Source organism: Calypte anna, chromosome 13 (assembly GCF_003957555.1).
Source record: "Calypte anna isolate BGI_N300 chromosome 13, bCalAnn1_v1.p, whole genome shotgun sequence".
NCBI lineage: Eukaryota > Metazoa > Chordata > Aves > Apodiformes > Trochilidae > Calypte > Calypte anna.
The window spans coordinates 13,042,193-13,055,796 of NC_044259.1; the positions used below are offsets into that span (position 1 = coordinate 13,042,193).

General features: G+C 40.1%; 1 protein-coding gene across 7 annotated transcripts in view; it reads left to right on the forward strand.

Moving 5' to 3' along the window:
- Nucleotides 1-13,604, forward strand: part of SGCD (sarcoglycan delta) — a 309,746-nt gene that overhangs the window by 22,642 nt on the left and 273,500 nt on the right. For 2 of the 7 annotated variants that reach the window (XM_030458787.1, XM_030458789.1), the window contains exon 1: nucleotides 6,012-6,035. The exons of the other annotated variants lie outside the window; for them this stretch is intronic. The gene's annotated coding sequence lies outside the window, so the exon portion shown is untranslated. Of the gene's footprint in view, nucleotides 1-6,011; nucleotides 6,036-13,604 lie in introns of those variants that run through there. 7 annotated transcript variants of the gene reach the window in all.

A 13,604-nucleotide genomic window follows, 5' to 3' on the forward strand; every position in this document is an offset into this window, starting at 1 on the left:
TGTGGTTTGTTTTTTTGTTGCTGGGTTGTTTTTTTTTTTTTTTGTGGGGGTGGGATTTGAGAGTAGAGGGGTATAAAAAGAAGCTCTTCTGGAATGGAAATACTAGAAAACAAGTAGGAAACCATTGAACAAAGGGATTTCCTGTTGGCTCTGTGTGCTTTGCTTTTCAGTTCCATTAGGACACATCAGTCTTATGCAGATGACCAGTGAAATTATCTCAATAAAAATTCCTGCAAGGAGATCAAATTAAATAAGTAGGGAAGAGTGACTGGAAAGAACCTTCTAATTACCATCTTCTCCAACCTCTTTTCTGAATTTTCTCACAAACTAATGGGAGGGGAGGTGAGGAGGAGGAGGAACACACCTTTATCAGAATGCTGCATGGAAGAACAGGGTTGCTATTAAAAGCCCAATAATGACTTGTATCAGTTTATGCAGATTTGCACTGCTGGGTTACTCTGTGCCTGGCACTTGGCAAAGCTCAGATAACATTTAAATCAGGCAGTAAGTGTAATTAAGTACTACCCTTCAGCGCATCTCTCCTTTAAAGACATTTTTATACCCCGTGATTTAGAACATGACAATTGGGTGAGATTAAAGCAGCAAATTGTGCCTATAAAACAAGCTCTGAGAATAGCAAAGGACTGTAAAATTTTATAAAGGGGAATACAGCACATGCCTCCAAGCTGATAAAACTTTTGTGAGCTGGGAGATTAACAGTGAAATACAAATAAGATGATCCAGTATGAGTAGCATTCAGATTGCAAATTGCTTGTTATTGTAACAACTTATTTCCCCTACCCAGAAGATTTCTTACTTAGCTTTTTCCAGAAAATCTCACCATGTGAATGATTCATTGACCACTGTAGGTATGGAGAGGAGGTGGGAAGTCAGATGCCCATGATGTCCCCATAAAGAAAGCAGTATTGTAAATGTAGAGTGAAAGAAATCTGTGCTGAAACACATGCAGTCAAGCTTGTGATTAGTTTCTTCCCCAGCTTCAGGTGAGTTGTATTTATAAAGGGAAAAAAAATTGTACCTTATTTCAAATCCTGAATAAGACCCATTGGAAGGTTTTCTTGGGAAATAAAAATATTGCTTTATGCAAAAGGTCTAAAATATTGTCTTCTGTGGTACTTGAGAGTGCTTGGCTGTTTGATTTCTCCTGTGCTTTGAGTATATTCAGCAGCAGCATTTGGAGGTGTAATAGGACAACTGAGTTTTAAATGCTAAGCAGGCACTGCCTTATGAGCAAAATCTGGTGCCAAGCCAGGGACAAATAGCTGAGTGAGGAAGGAAATGGAAGAAATAAGTGGGATCCTCTGAATGTGCAGCTGCACTGACAGCAAACCATTTTGTGGGCACATGACATGCTCAGCTCTTCTATAGATTGGGGAATGTTTACACATTGTGCATTGCTGTTATGCTTGACTTTCTTTTGACTTTTGGATTTACTGTTTGCTGCCATACTAATGTTGGAGATTGTTTTGATGAGAAAGTATCGATACTTCTGAATCAACATTAAAAAAGTTCTGGTGCATAGAAATGTTGACCTTTTCTTACTTGGTTTGAAAAGTCAGTTCAAAATGGTGAAGATTTTCACAGAATGGAAATTCCCTTTTCTGTGAGATTCAGGTATTGGCAGCCAAAACAGGTGCTCTTGTTCCATCTTTCATTGCCTCCTGCTTTTCCAGGGAGGATGGAAATTTGTGTATCCATGTCCTGTTGCTCCTGGATATTCAGGAAAGTCCTGGATGAGTTCACTGCTGCAACTCTTGCTGTCTTTGCCTCAAATAATAGTATCATTGACTCACTGAATCAAACCAGAACAGTTAAAATGTTTCAAGATACCTGTAGGAATAGAATAAGTTTTTGAAAAGGGGACTCCCAAATATTCAAGACAAGTGAACAGCAAGTTGCTCCTGGTCTCTGTTGGAAGACATTGTCCTGTGTCTGCTGCCAGCAGAGCCCTGATGAACTTCAAACTGGATCTTAATGTACATTCTGTCTGCTCTGTCTGGGACTCTTACTTTTCCCAGTAACTGAGTTTACAGCTTGGATTGCTGCTCAGGGGAAGCTGTTCTCCATGTGATATTGATACCAATTGTTGCCCATCCTAGCATCCACAATTCTTTGCTTTTTTTTTTTTTTTTTTTTTTCATTTGAATGAAATGAGACCTCAGCCTTTCATTAGGCATATTATGTCTCACTCTGGTTTTAGTAGGGATGAACTGGACTTTGGGATTTTACCTCTACTGGTCATGTGTATGTTAGTGCCTCTAATCTGTGCCAGAAAGGCACCCAGCTGGTAGTGAACTTCACAGTAAGTTGGACCACAACTGAAAGTAAAACAGGAGAGTTGTCTACACTGATGTGTCTATCTGGAACCATAATCCTTCAGTACTTCATTTTTTCATTACTTTTATCCCAGGTTTTAGTGATATCTCTTATTGCATAAATTAAATTTTAGAAGTAACAGGTATATTTATGCATTAAAGATGGTAGGCAGTAAGCACAGGAACCACTGGGATGTATACGTTTTCTGAAGCTAATGCTTATTTTTTGAGTTTATGTTTAAAGCTCCTGTGAGTGAGGAAAATAAGCAGAGATAAAAATAAAGTGAATTATTGCTCTGATTTAACTTCATGGGTACACCATTAGGAATGTCAGTATCCCACCTCTGGTGGGGATTTGTTAAGCCCAACTCTGTTAACATTAGTGGGAGTTGAGCAAGCAAGTGCTCTGCCCACAGGTGGGAAAAATAGACCATTTTTCTGGGAAGAACAACAGCAACGAAATTGATGCTAGGACTTATCTTTGGGGCTAGATGCTGCTATGAGGTACTGCATACAGAGGAAGGAAAGAAAGTGCAAATGCATAGAATATTTGCATTCTTGCTATGATTTTTCAAAATAGGTGAGTTGAAGTATTATATATTACCTACTTACTGCTGGAAATTAGTGATGTTGCTGTTCTGTAATCTGTTTTGAAGAAGCTGTGTTTGGAAACACAGGTTATTAAAAGTCCAGAAAACAATCCAACAACCCAGATAAATGGCTCGGCATATTTGGGTTCCTTGGATTTTATTAACACTAGGCATTAAGTATAATTTCCATATAAAATTATTATTGCCTCAGAATCTGTATTGAGCAAATCATGAACTTCATGACTGTCAGATAATTATGTTCATGTCTATATTTCAAATAAGGGCCCATTTAAATGGCTTTTATGTTAGATTGGAGCCAAACGGCAGTATTTTGGAGAAGTATCTGGTCTTGTGTTGTCTTTTCTGCAAAAAATCCTTACTTGTTGGATGCAAGCTAAGTAGTAGTATCCCATAGCTCTTCACATTTGAACATTTTTATGCAGCTATTTTTGTCAATAAGACTTAGGGGTGGGGAATAGTGTATATATCATTGAACTTAAAGTGAGCAGTCAACACTTTTGGGAAGTAAAATTTGCTTAAATTATCTTCTTGAATGTGACCAGGAGTCAGACTAGTAAAACCCTCAGCATGTCTGCACTTAATGCCAAATCAAGTAGGTCAGAGCACTCTTTTTCCATCAGTGACTTGTATCTCCTTTGCTATATATTAATCTAATTGTTCTTGTCTTATCCTTGGTGCACATAGGAACCAGCTGATCTTCATTCTCACTCAAACCATTTTATACATTTGATGATGACTCTTGCAAGCTTTCTTGGTATTCTCTTTTCTACACTGCTTGATTGTTTCATTTAAAGCAAATATTTCATTAAATGTGTTGGTGCATTTGGAGTGCTTTCTACCATGCACTTCCTCGTTAGACTTTATCTGTTTAATGAACAGAATATAAAACTGAACCACCCAAGGGTGCCTCATAGCTTGGGACACAAAGATGTTTTGACATGAAACTTGACTTAGATGGCTACTACACAGTGTTTGTGGTAACAGCACCTGAAAAATGTGATCCTAAACACCTTCTAGACTTTGACCTGTAGTAGTGCAAAGGTAGAGTTTTGTATATTCCTTAGGTAAGAAGGGTTATACAGAAATCTAAATGTAAAGTGTGATGTGAATCTGCCTCTTCAGTCCAGGAACCCCTGTCTTCTAGGTGCTATGGACCAGGCAGTTCTGCTATGGGATTCATAATTGCTGGTTGAACCAGGACATGGCTTTCCAGAACACATCCTTGTTAAAACCCATCCAATGAAGAAGTATGTCCAAAAAGAGCATTTTAAAGAGAGAGGGGAGACATTCCCCAGTTGTGGCAATTATTCTGTGCTGGTCTCTACACATTGGTATCTCTTAGGACAACTAACAGTGTGTGAACAACTAGACTGATCATAAACCAAAGAGACAGGGACATTTTTGAGCCAAAATATAAAAATTACAAGTATGTTTATTTTTGGAAGAATAGTCGTGCCAACTGGCAGCACAGACTTGGCTAGGTTACTGCTCTGGTGCGGCTGCAATAAAACATAAGGATACTGAATTTAGCAAAGGAGCAACAGGAATTATCATTAGTCTTGTTACCGGGGAGTGCAGATGCAGTCTGGCATTTTATCAGCATAATCTTAGTTTGAACTCCATGAGTAAAATTTAATACAGGGAGATGGAATAGCTGGTTCTCGATTTATACCCATAGAGCAGCAGGTACATTTAATTTCAGTAAGTACATTGCACTCCTCCTCATCATTTGTATAAATTGAATGTTAACTGGTTAGTATCCATCTTTTTTTTTTTAATCTTTTAGAAAATTTCCCTGGCATAAATATTATATTTTCTTCCTGTGTACTGTTCTCCCCAAATGAAAATACAGATTAGTTGTTAAACTGCTGGTTAAATGTTTCTAGTAGAAACAGTCCTTATTACAATTCTTCAGATTAAAAGAAAATAGTTTTGCTGTGCCATTCCTGAGTCTAGGAAACTTTTAGCTCCAAATGCAAGAAGAAATAACCCATGCAGTTATTTTACTACATCTAAAACTAGCATGACTAAATCAAAATGGCAAAGGGAAGTATGGTAGAAAGAAGGGATGATTAAAACATTTGACTTAAGTTCTTCCTAGTTGTTTTTGTTTGGTTTTTGTCTTAAAGTTCGATTTGCATTGATATTTTAACTCATGTAGAAGCTGTATTTGATAATGGAGTCCTCAATGATTTATGCAACTCCATTTCCAACCTTATTTCCTTCTTAACTATCGGTTTTTTTTCTTTTTTTCTGTAATGTCTTACTGCTTCCAAGAGACTATTCATCTGGATTGATGAATCTGAATCATAAAAAGTTTTTACTTAGTGTATATGTAATGCAATTTTGGGGACTTGATGCTGACCTAAGTCCTCCCCAGCTCAGAAAACTTGCAATTTAGACCACCTTTTGCTGGTGGTCTCAGGTGAGGCCAATCAGCTGATAAGGGGGCAATGCCCAGCACTGTGGAGAGGGCTATAAAGGGGTGGGAAGATCTGCCCCACCTTCCTCTGTTGGTCTCAGGTGAGGCCAATCAGCTAACGAGGGGGTGGCACCCAGCACTTGCTGGAGGGGTAAAAAGAGCTGCGAAGAGCTGCCCCACCTTCTGCTGGTGGTCTCAGGTGAGGTCAATCAGCTGATGAGGAGGTGGAACTTAGGACAGCCGAGAGGGCTATAAAGGGCTGTGAAGAGCTGCCCCACCTTCTGTGGGACTCAGGTGAGGCCAATCAGCTGATAAGGGGGTGGCACCCAGCACTGCTGTGAGGGCTATAAAGGGCTGTGAAGAGCTGCCCCACATTCTGCTGTCGGTCTGAGATGAGGCCAATCAGCTAATGAGGGGGCAGCACCCAGCCCTGCCCAGAGGGGTATAAAGGGCTGGGAGGAGCTGCCCCACCTTCTGCTGTTTCTCTCAGGTCCTCTGGATGAGAGTTGAATGCTTACTGAATCTGCTGTGTTTCTGGGCTGTCATGAGAAAAGATGGTCAGAAATAAGAGGCATATTCTTGTGGACTGGAATCCTAAACAGAAGAGTTAAGAAATTCTAAAGAAAGGAGAACTGTACACCCTGAAGGCAGAGCAGTAATATTTAGGTAAATACCAGCTTTTGTACATTACCTATCATTAGCCCAGAAAATAATTTTTGCTGTTTGTTTCCATTTCAGCCAGTAGGTATCTGTGTATGGATTTAATTTTGGTTCAGTTGACGAGAGCATTAGGTAACTGAAGAGACTGGAGGTACAGCTCACACTTTTTAGGTTATATAAAAACCTCACTTAATTCTTACCTGAGAGCTTCACTAAAAATTTTTTTAGCCTCCTAAAGGCTTCATAGTCATCTTTTAAAAATTTATTTAAGTGGACTATTTTCCTTATGCTAGGCACTCTCCAGCACTCCCGCACTCTGTTTTCCAAAATGCACAAGGCTCAAAAAATGTTAAAGAATTTTAGCTGTTTTTCATATAGTTTAAATTGATAAGTAGTACTTCTGAACAGTCTAGAAAGAAGACTCTATAGTGCAGGATGGGGAAGAGAAGAAAAATCCTTAATAATGAAACATTCCTGTGCACTAAGGAACAGCAAGCAGTGGCTTTTTTGACCTTTTCCTAGCTACACCCCTATGCTTTTGTCTTTCTTTTAGAGCCCTCTCCTTTCTTCAGTAAAGCTGATCACAGTAAGAGCTTTGGAGGAAATCTTTTTTTAATGTAGATCTTCAAGCTTCAGACTTGGAGAAAAGTGGTCTGGGATGTGTGGCAGGTTGGCAATTGCCTCTGGTTTTATAACAAGTTTGAAGCTTAACCCTCTGAGTTCCTGGCTTTCAGAAGATTGTGCATATGGATTTCATCCTTGTGTTTAATGGCTCAGCCTACAGAGAGGTTAGAAATTTAGCACAGGAAGAACATTGCTGTCTTTACATACCCATGGTCCATGGTGGAGCTTCATTTTCCAGTGCAGTTAATGCTTTTTCTATTATGAATCCATTTACCAAGATTTTGGTTCCCTGGTGCTAGGTCTTGTCCTGGTGCACACGGAGAGATTCTCTCTCCTTTTATAAACTATGTGGGAGGAGCTGAGGGGAAGAGGTCTTGCCCAAGGCTGGTGGTAGGCAAACCAAACTCACTTCAGATAGACAATTCACTTCTGCCAGTGACAGTGGGAATGCACTGAAAAATACCATGGCCAAATAGCAAAGTGCCTTTAGTGATTTATTTCCTGTGAGAGCTGTTGCATGCACATCTATCTTTCAGCTAGAGAGCTCTGCTGTCAATATATTGTGTTTTCTGCTTAGAGAGGGTACAAGTGCTGTGTGGCAGAATCACAGAATTGCTTAGTTTGGAAGGGACCTTAGAGATCACCCACTCCAACCTCCTTGCCAAAGGCAGGGAAGTCTCTCAACTGGAAAACGTTGCTTAAAGCCTCATCCAACCTGGCCTTGAATACCTCCAGGGAGGGGGCATATACAGGTTCTCTGGACAATCTGTTCCAAAGTCTCACCACCCTTGTATTGAAAAACTTTTTCCTAAGATCCAGTGTCTCAGCCACAGGTCAGGGTTGGTCGTGTTGAGCCACCCACCACAAGGACTATCCAAGAGAGGGAGTGATAATCTGGTGCAGATGAAGATTCCATTGTAGGTACTATTCCTAAGGAGAGCCCTCCTGTGCCCTGTGTTCCACTGAACTCTTTTTGTTATCGCTCTACTTTCATTCTCAGACTTTTGGCATATTTAAATAAAAGTAAAGGTAAGAGCAGAGCTCCAGCAGACTTCTGCTTTAGGTCTGCTCCTTCATCATTTAAAGTCTACAATGCCCTGTAGAAAACTAATTCTCTGTGTAACTCAACTGTAGTCCCATTTGCTACAGGGATAATAATAAACCCTTCCCAAGATAAGTGAAGGTTTCTTTCTGAATTAAAATTTCCCTTCAAGGAAAAGCTCTCTGTCTTCACTTGCTGTTGTGCATAGTCAGTGTCTCTTCCAGCTTGGACTTCTTCCAAAACTCTGGCTCAGAGCATTCTCCTGACACTTACAGGTTCTTGTTGATGCCACTTGGGTTGTTCATGGACAAACTGCAGAGACCCCTTTGGGGGGGGTCAGGTGGGGATTAATAAACTGTGGTCAGATAGTCCTGCAAAGGTTCAGTTTATGGGGAGAGTATTGAGAACGAATAATACTGCAACAGCTGGAACCATGGCTGTGCTTTCTTCTAAAAGTGGCTGTGGTAACTTATGCTAGGAATTGCTCTTTCACTCCCTGCTCCTTCCCTGCTAATTATAGATATTGAGAACAATTTTCAAATTTAGACCAGTTCACTCTGGCATCTCCTTGGATAAGCATCCAGCCTCTACAATGAAACAAAACAAAACAAAAACCCACCCACCCAACCAAAACCAAGAAACACAACCACACAACAAAGAAAGTCAAAACTGCAACACACAAAACCCTCCTGTGGTGTTCGATTTCTAAAACTGCCTCTTCCCTGAAGCTTTTCCCAAGGGTGATTCTGCAGTTTTGAAGCTGTGAGGGTGTGGAATGGTCTTCTCCTTTCTAGAAGAGGGGTACCAGTCCCCAGCTGCACAGGCCATGAATAATGCATGTGAAGTTTATGTGCTAGTGGGTAGGAGAAATCTTTGCTTGCCATTCAACGTTTGTCTTGTTCTTTCTCTTTCATGTAAATTTTTTTTTCCTCTCCTCTATCTTTCTTTGAGCATCTGAGCAGGATATGAATTCCCTTGTATTTGCCAGTCAGTGGGATTTTTCAAGTTTGGTGGTTTTTTTTTTTTACTTCTGAGTTTGGCTTGATACCTATTTTCTCATTTTAAACTGTTGTTGAGAGCATTGAAACACTGCAGTGATGTTGAGCATCACAAGGAAAGCAGATGTTCCCTGGGGAATGGGGATGGTTCAAGACTTTCTAACCACAGAAAGCAGATCAGAGCACCATGGGAAAGGGCCGTGGCTACAGGCACCATTACTGCAAGGGTCATAGATCTTTTATCGGTTTTTTTTTTTGGCCAGTGCATGCTGAAGACACTGACTTGTCTCTGAAAATCAAGTTGGATGACTTGCTGGGCTTATCTGTGTTCCAGTGTGTGGAACCAGCCTCCTATCATTTAGGTGGCAGTCTGACTTTGGTGTAACTGAAGAGAGACTGACTTCAGAGCTGAACAGGTTGGAGAACCTCCTTTTTAGTACATGCAGAATTAATTTGATTGATTATATTTGACACCAGCCAGGGAAGAGAGAGGTATTCAGGCTGAGAGAGCAAAAACACATGCCAAGTTTTTTTTTTCTTTTCTATATTCTCTGAATCTGATTAATATTTTTCCCCTTGGCTGTCACAGTCCTCTAATGAATGCTTTCCTTGCATTACATTTTTAAAAATGAGATTCTCTCTGTAACATAATCCACAGTTCAAAAATAACTTTTGTGACATACTTTAATGGTGGCAATTTCAAAGCCTATGGAGATGGTACTGGAAGAAGCTTCTAATCGAATAATGAAATGTGTAAAACACACATGGAATCAGCTTATTTTTCCTTCCTTGTCTCTTGCTTCTTCAGCTATTTCTGGTATCTTCCTCTTTTAATTGCAGGGCAGAGCTGAGAAATTTAAAACTGCAGTTGTAAAAACTACAAGAGAAATTCTGTTTCCATAATCTGTAGCTGCTTCTGTTGCAGAAGCCTACTGAAATCACTGCATCCTCATTTCAGAAATGAAAAGTATAGTCTGCTTCATCTCCAATTGCTGTCAAATGCTTAAAATTTTCTCCCAGCACCTATTCAGAATACAGTTTCAGTTCAGCTAGGAATGTTATTACTAAACGATGAACAAGCCTGAATATTGAGCTTGCTGAACGATTGACATTTTTAAAGTTAATCATGGAAACTTTTCATCCAGAAGATGCTGAGGCTGCTGTGGATGCTGATATACCATCTGACACAATCAGTAAAGAGTGCTGTACAATGTCAGTTCAAGATGAGTGGCTATAAAACAGCAAAAAAGAATTATGATTCCCATGACACAGTCATCATTTGAGTTGGACAGACTCTCCTGACTTGGAGACTGCAAAGGAAAGACACAGTTATGCTAATAACTACATGTTTCCAAGTGCTATAGTTGTAAGAATTCCTCTTGCACAATATTTAAAATAGCTCTCCAGCTAATTAGATTTCATCAACTTTTTTTTGTTGTTGTTGTTGTGATAGCAGATTTCTGGAGGAAGAAGATTGATAACAGCTTTAGTAAAGAGGGTAGGGTTTTGGGTACAGTTTATAATACCAGGGATGAAGATGAAATAGTTGCAAAAAGGTAATTTCTGTGTTTAGAAATGCAATTCATTCAATGGGAATTGGAGTCCTAAAACCATTTTACCCCTTGTAATGCTATGTTTAGATTTCTGAAGTTTTGCCAGATGCCTACACTGCCGTCACTGCTTTGGTTACATCTATTCTGTGCTCTGTTAACCACAGCACTGAGACCTGGAACTTTTCCTCATTTCCTTGACTTGGATCTAACACTTTACTCTATGAATAATTGAACAGTTTTCAATGTATGTGCTAGAGATGTTGACTTATACCATCACCATGGGACTTTTAAGTTCTTGTTTATCCTTCCTGTTCTTCCACACAGTTGTCTTAAGCTGGCCTCTTGCATGTGCTTCTTGCTTCAACTGAATATACAAGCAGGGGCAGAGTATCTCTGTTCTTGTGGGCTGATGGGCTTTCTCCCAGTTAAACAGAAGGCTTGAAATATATTATAAACAAAATCTTCGTACTGAATCAAGTGCTCAGTTTCACCTCAGTTACAAAGGATATATTTTGAACTCTGTTTGAGACAATCTAACTTAATTTGCAAGAGTGTGAACCAACACCTTTGAGGTTGTTAATATTTTCAATACTATTTATGAGCTCAAAGAAAAATTTCTTGACTCCCCAGTGAAAAATAAAACCAAAACAAAAGCAGGAACCCTTGCTATTGGCTTATAGAAAATGTTCCTTTTTTCTTTAAACTTCTAAAGATGTCCTAAGATTTTTTTTCTATTTAAAAATCATCAGTTTAGGAAAGTTCCCACGTTATGACCACAAAACAAAACAAAAAACCAAACAAAAAACCAAACCAAACAAAAAAAAACAAACCAAAACCCAAAAAACCCAACCCCCCCCCAAAAACAACCAGCCAAACAAAAAAGAAAAACCAACACCCCCCAAACAAAATAAAACACAATCCTAGACATCAGGTTAAGTAATCTAAAGGACTAATAGATATTTCTTATTTTTGTATTTCTGTATTTTCAGTATTTGTTGGTTTTGTACTTTTCTCTGGCCATACTGAGCATTTTTATTCAAGTTCTGTCAGATTCTTCTGGGCTGTGTGGGATTTGCTGAGCACTTTCAGTAATAGCAATGCTACTTTACTTCTGCCCTGGTATTCTGGGAGATTTGTTTGAGGGCACATCTTCCAGGAATGTTATACAGGAGGAAACAAAAAACATTTATTTTAAAAGAGCCACAACTTCACTGTCAACTATAAAAGAAGAGCCAACAGATTCCCACTTAGATTAAAAGTCAGCTATGAACAGAGGCAAGTATTCCCGTAGGCACAGGGCATCTCTCTGTAGAGAAATTGTTGAAAATGCAAATGGCTCTAAGAGAGTTCAGTGTGATTACTTTGTATTTCACAAGCGCTGTGGTTTCATATGCCCCAGGTCAGCTCTTATGAGATTCACAAAAAAGATTTCTGGAAGACCTATGGCAACTTTCCACATGCCATCTTCAAAAATCCTCCTGTTTTCTTTGCTGGCAGATTCACTCTTGTGAAGGACTCCTTCAGGGGAATGGATAACAGATGCCAGAGTTCTCCCCTCACACAGCATGACAGCACAAGGCCAATATTGGAGAAGAAAAGCAAATTATTTTTTCCTCTCTCCCAGCTTGGAGCTGTCACAGTAGCTCTTCCAGTCATGAAGGCATCCTTGACAGGACACTACATCTTAATAATGCCAGTGTCTTGACCGTAGTTTCCATAAGTAGCAGGGTGTAGTAATCAGTTCAGACTCCACTGGGAGGCCATCAACCAGATGAGGAACAATTGACCTTTCAGGAAAAGCCATACTATTAGAGGCAAACTAAACAAAGTAGTAGAGAAGTTAGAGTCGAATTGAAAAGCCATGTATTTGCATCAGGTAGGAGGAAGAGGATGCTGGGACTAAGGTTCTTTCCATCTTCAGGCAGAGAAAATGCATCTAAAATCTACTTTTCAGGAGGCAGATCGACCACAGCTGCCCTCTCTGAAGAGTATAGTGGAATTAATGGCTGTTTCCCTTCATAAATCCATGTGCCAATGCAGAATCAGTCACACAAATTATCGTGTTTGTGTTGGGGTTTTGGCAGTGTAGGAGGGCCCCAGGGGCAGTTCCTGTAAGGAGCTACTGAGAACTCCAAGGCCCATCAGTGGTGATGTTAATACCTCTGTGACTTCAGTGTAGTTAAGAAGGGGTAAATGAAATGGCAAAAAGACCTGAAGGGGAGAACAGAAGGGGGAAGTGAGAGCAATACCTCAGCGCATAGCAAGGGCAGTGAGGAAGAAGGTGGCAGGACAGAGATTCTTTCAGTCATGGGGAAGTGGTAGCTGTCCCCTGCAGTCCATGGAGGAGCACAGTGGAGCAGCCTGTGAAGGGCCATGGGGAGCAGATCATGGAATTATCAGAGTTGGAAGGGGCCTCTAGAGATCATCTAGCCCAACTCTCCCACTAAAGCAGGATCAGCTAGGGCACATTTACAAAGGGCTACATCCTGATGGGGTCTGGGAAGGGGACTCCACAACCTCTCTGGGCAGTCTGTTCCAGTGCCTTGTCACCCTCATAGGACCTGCAGCCTGTGAAGGACCTGAGCAGATGACATTGATTTTTTTGAAAGAAACTGTTGTGGTTCTGGGTTGGAGAAGAGAGTAGACAGGGGAAAGCAGCAGCCAGTAGCAAGACCTGCTAGAATGAGCAAGAGCAATTCCACCTGCAGGACTTAATGAGCAGAAAAAATATTGTTTAGCCTAGTAGCAGGCAGAAAAGCTCTTGAGTAAGGACTTAACAGCAAACTGCTTGTGAAGATGCCATTAAAGTCTGTCTGGTCCTCAGTCCCATATTTGAGGAAAGAAGAGGGGATAGTTTGAAGCAGTGGTCTGATGCCTTTAAGGATTTAAATTCAAAGGAGGGGGCAAAGAGAGAGAGGTTCACAAAATCTGTTCATGACATTTTGTCTCAAAATGTCAGAAGCTAAAGCTCTGGAGATGCTGCTTACATGGTAGATGCAGTACTGCATAATTGAAGCCACTGGAGAATTAAGGAAATCTGTACTTCCAGGCCTTTTTTTATTTAAAAGTAAAAACTTTTTCAATACTGTATGTACTGCTGAGTACATATGGCACAAAATCTCTATGCAAAGTGCTGATATTTTGGGGACTGCTGCTCCTTTCCCTATGGAACCACTCCTTCTGATCTCAGAGGTTAACCCTTGATAGCCTTTGCTCTTACTTTTCATCCATTCTGTCCTTTCCCAAATTCCTGGGGATAAAGACTGATGCAATTTTGTTCTGAAATCAGGGAATATATGTAATTTTTTTGGTACATATCAAAACCAGCGAGGATGCTTATCTCTGTTTCTACTACTGT